The sequence below is a fragment of the Cupressus sempervirens genome, chromosome 3, assembly GCF_028749045.1.
Source record: "Cupressus sempervirens isolate cs-2001-9-10 chromosome 3, ASM2874904v1, whole genome shotgun sequence".
In the NCBI taxonomy this organism is placed as follows: Eukaryota; Viridiplantae; Streptophyta; class Pinopsida; order Cupressales; family Cupressaceae; genus Cupressus; species Cupressus sempervirens.
Window position 1 is genome coordinate 827,716,670 of NC_143120.1, and position 5,278 is coordinate 827,721,947.

Below are 5,278 nucleotides of genomic sequence, written 5' to 3' on the forward strand. Positions count from 1 at the left end.
ATGTGTACCAAAGACCAAAACATAAAGTAGTTGGCTAAATAGGGATAGTTGGAGACTCACAGCAGTAAAATGGCAGGCAATGCTCAACCTGAAAGAAAATATTATTTTATTTTAAGGGCGAAATAACATTGTCCAATAAGAAAACATTAGGAAAACACTAGCAAAAATTTTAAAATAATTGTGTTTTAAATGTAGATTACATTGGTCATTGGACTGAGATTTGGACCAATTTTGTGTAAAATAATGAGCAATTAGCCTTGGATTTTAACCCAAATTATTAAATATCTCAGCAATAATTATCTCAAAACAGTGGATATTACAATAGCCGATAATTATCGTTGTTCATAATTATATCTTCAGTGGGCTAACTTCAAACATTACAGGATATTCACATTAGCTTTTTGATGGATTGAGCACATGCCCAACAAAGAGGATAATTCCACTATTGGCTTCCTTGATCACAAACATGAACGGATGGTCAGCTAGAAACTCCTCAACTGAGTATGTGGTTGCGTATCGCCACTCATACTCGAATGCAGTGAGAGTCACTGCTTCAGTACCCTCCTCATTAACCTCCACATATGAATTGTGATAAACCTCTGAAATGCACAGAAACCATGTCATTGAAATCAGCATCATTAGCTAAGTGCAAGACAAGTCCCAGCTTTTTCAGTATCTCACTTGCATTAACACTAGATGATATCTTGAAGCGAGGTAGCTGAAAAGAATGTACCTTCACCTCGTTTCCTAGGTAAAGATGGTGCTCTAGAATTTTTTTTTATGAATAATCCTTTTCTATTAATACAATATACTAAGAATACAATTCACAAAAAAGGGGTCGGGGGATACAAGATCACCTTGCGAAAGAGTTCACACGGCCGAAGCTGGACTTAAAAACATGGCCTCAGCCGGAAACAAAAACTATTCATAAAAAAAATAAAATTAGAATAAACCACCTCAGGCTACCAATGCAGTGCCAGCCGAAGGAGGAGGATCATCTTTATCAAGAAATTTTCATGTATCAGTGGGATTGTGGGGTAGACTGGGAATAGTCCAGCTATAATCAGCAGCAATAGGTTCAAGGGCAGCCTTCGCATCCTTAATCTCTGGCCGCGGAGGAGAAATCGCCAAAGCCAGGCGAGGAAATTTCCCAAAATGCGCCCGCTAAGGCCCAAGAAGAGGAGTCGGGGACCAACTAGAACCACTGCGGGGTGGGGAATCAGAGCGGCGCCTCTATCCACCATGACCACCACTGAAAAATCGGTGGCAGGAAGCTTGGGAGCGTGACGTGTGCGAGTGGCGGCCTAAGGACTGGCAGCGAGAATGGCAGCCACGAGGCGTAGAGGCATCAGCCGAGGCATCCGAAGGAACTGTGGTAATGGTACAAGAAGCATTGCCCTAGTGATTTAACAATTCCTGTAAGTGAGCAACCTTTAGGGCAATTTTATTAGCTTGCACCCGGATCTGCATAATCACATTGTTACAAATGCATGCTTTAGTGTACATAGCAATGTTAATATCCAAAAAACTATTAGTTAACAGAACAACATTCTTATCTTTCCACAGAGAAAACAAAATTTCCATCCTGAAGGTATGCCAAATCTGAGTGAATTTTCGAAAAATTTTAGGGGAATCACCCAACAGGATCATGTGCCATGAAAAAGGTTCGGGCCTAAAAAGCTTGAAAAAATAATGAATCCAGTGCCAATAATTTTGAGCACGCTTACAAAACTAAAAAATATGCAAAAAGAACTTAGGTTGACCACAGAAGGGGCATCTGGGATAGAAACCCCAATGTGCTTGAGCCGAGGCCCCAGGGGAAGACCTTGGAAGGCAAGGCACCAAGCAAAGTGGGCAATCTTGGGTTCTGCAATAGCACTCCAAATGGTGTCAAAACGTTTTCTCCATTGAGAAAGTGAAGATTGCAAATGTCATCATTGGTTAAGCGTGTCAACCATCGAAAGATGGGGCGAGAGCCATCGATACCCCATATTGGGCTTATAATTGGCAAAATTTAAGATCAACTTTTCTCTCCAATTCAAGAAGACCATTGATATCTTGGGTACTATATGATGGAATGAAGCAGATGATTGATAATTTAAGCCATAAAGAAACAGAGCAGAAATGTTGAAACATCAGATAGCTTCATTTCAGCAATTAAAAACACATTTTAATCATTTAAACTAAAATCTGGAGCTGCACATTACAATACTCTGTTTTTTTACTGCTGTTGCTACAGTTGAATGACACAGTTTAAAGAAAAAAACTCCAGCACTCTGTCTTCTTGCTCTGTTTTTTTACACAATGACTTCTGCATTTTCACACTACAAAAACTTCAGCGCACTAATTAAAAGAAACAGCGGAAGAATGTCCTAGAAGAGAAGAAATTAAACATAGCAAAATAAAATTTGGAGTCCACCACATGCTGAAATAAATGAAGTATTTGGTGGAGTAAAAGAAAAGCAAAAACATACTGCAGCTGCCGGCAAAACAATACGGACAAGTAAATGAGGCAGTTGGAGATTAAATTTCAACAGTATAATGTACATGGAGAAGCATCGCCTGTCCTGTCCCTGAAAATAGGGAAGGTATAGGATTTTGCAGTCATCAGGAATTGTAATATATTGCTTCTTTTTAGTAGTCATCATGGGCACTTGCACACTTTCCCCATTCAATAAGTTGAAAGAGCTTTCTTTTGTTGCAGATGGGTCAATTTTTTTCTGCCATGCGCCCTTCAAATACAGGGCATTTGCCAAAATCAGCCTAGTACAATGGGATACAGAATCGGGTGGAAGGAAGTCTTGTATCTTTCCCTTGCTCTCTTCTGCTGCCCATTCATTCACCGTCATCGAGCTTCATTTGCCTGATAACAGTCAGCAAAATGGTAAGAAATTAGTTCCTAAATATAGTCTTGCTGATGAATTCAGAGGAGAAATGTCTTTTTCTCTGTTATAAATGTAGCTGTCTGAAAGTGTCCCGTTTTGTTTCGGATTGATGTATAAAATATGGTTTCAATGGGAAATTGTGGATAAAATAAGAATACCCAACGCAAATATTCTGGCCTATAGTTGATGGTCGATTTGTTATTGTCAACAGCACATCCAGGATGAGTTTTTCTATCAAATATTTCTTGCAGATTAAGCAAAGCATTACATTCTCATACCATAAAAAGTGATTATCCTCACACCCATTTAAATAGAGGCATTCAACAAGATTTATTACACTCGAGCAACTTCACAGAAACATAACTTTTCATCGATTTGAGGATTCAAAAACATGAAATAACAAAGTATACCGACATCATCTGAATCTACTTTTCATGTTGATCAATAAATTCAATGCTCTATATACCAAAGTTAAAGGAAAAGGCATGCACAAAATCGAAGAAAAAGGAAAAAACATATACCTTATTGATAAAATCCACCGTATTAATTTCAGTATAATAATGATTTTTCACAAGATCTCTGTAATTGGACTTCAAGGTCATGGACTGATCCACCCATAATCCATTTACAAATGATATCGGAGGACCCCCACTGACACTTCCATCTGCCAAGACTACATTGATAAGATGAGAAGAAAATTGATGCAATTTATTGACATCACTGAAGTTGAGACGTGTAGAACTGTTCCAGTGTTGCGCCCCTTGCTCCACCTGCAGCCAAGCTCGATGCCATAAATATGCTCAAAGGAGAAAACACACAATTTTTCCCAATACTTTGATCTAATGCTTCTTTTAAAAATTGAAGTGAGAAATCTGTTTGACTATGAATTGAAGACTGAATATCCATAGCTCCTCAATTCAATGTATGCAGAGTACAATAATTTTGCAAAATAGAAATTTGCTTTACCTCACAATGGATAGAAGCTAACAGGCATTGAGGATATCTTGCTTTTTCAATTGAGCTTTAACATGTACAGGACTGTCCAAAGTTTCTTGTGCCGACCTAAAATCCTTTGCTGAAAATTTCGGGTAATCCAACGCGCACACAGCTAAATGCTAAATCGAAGGGTGGATAATTAAGCCGATAGGCTTATATGTGGGAGCTTTGCTCCCGGATTTTACAATTTTTCGTCGGAAAATTGTCAGCGTTTATTGGATTTCATATTTTTCTGACAATGGATCTTTCTTTTAACAATTTCTATTTTCGACTCTTAAAAACTATCACTTTTATTTCTAATTTAGTCTCTAATTTCTATTTTCTATTCAACTTTTCATTTAATATATTTTGTTTAACATTTGTTTATAAAAACAAACTTTTCAATCAAAGTAGAATAGTTAAATTTTGTGTGTGAAGGTTTTTCTATGGTGTGAGGAGGATTTCACCTATTTTCAACTATTTGGATTTATAGGTGCAATAATGTTCAAAAATCCTTATAACCTCATTTATTAGTTTAATAGTGCTGATTTTTCTTGGTTTTTTAATAGATTTTTGAGTTTTATACTGTGATAAATTATGTGAATCAATTAATCATTTTCTTTACACCATATTTTTAAAAATATGTAGTACAGAAAAATTAGTCAATCATTGAATCATTGGTGTTGGAAAGAAGGTACAAAAATGTCCGAGGACTGTATATTATTTTTGTGATAGATTATTCATTTTCAATTAGGCAAGAATCTTTTTTATGTTAATTGTTTAAATCAAGAGAGCTATATTTCCACACTCTATTCTATTTGGATACCATTATTTGATTCAAGTCTATTGAGAATCTACTTTTATTGATTATTTGTGATTATATATATAACAACAATTAAAATTGGGGTGTGTTACTTATATATGCAAGCAATAAGATTTAACAATAAGAGCTTTACTGAAATACATATTACATACATTTGATATTGAAGACCTTGAATAGGAAAAATCATTTAAACATTTTCACAAGAGAGAAGTTCAAAAATAAAATGATAAATATAGAAAATAAGAAAAATATATTTTTTTTAAAATAAAGAATGACTTGGATTAAAATAGAAAAAAATATAGAAAGTATTTATGCATCTAAATTTTACTTTACTATTTCTTGAAATTAAAATTTAATTTAATTTTTGAATATACATTGATTTGCATGAGGTTTATATTAACATTTTAGAAATAATTTAATTTAGATTAACTTTCTAATATGAAGTGATTTAAAGTTAAAAAGATGAATAAAATAGAAAGATTGATATATTGTTCATATATCTAGATATTAATTTCTATTCTATTTTAAAATTATAATTAAAATATATTTATAAATATAATATAATTTATTTCTATTTGATAACTATTATAATTAA

At 34.6% G+C, this 5,278-nt stretch overlaps 1 pseudogene; it reads right to left on the reverse strand.

Moving 5' to 3' along the window:
- Positions 1–393: 393 nt before the first annotated feature.
- On the reverse strand, positions 394–3,791 carry LOC149569342 (serpin-ZXA-like; annotated as a pseudogene).
- Positions 3,792–5,278: the final 1,487 nt, after the last annotated feature.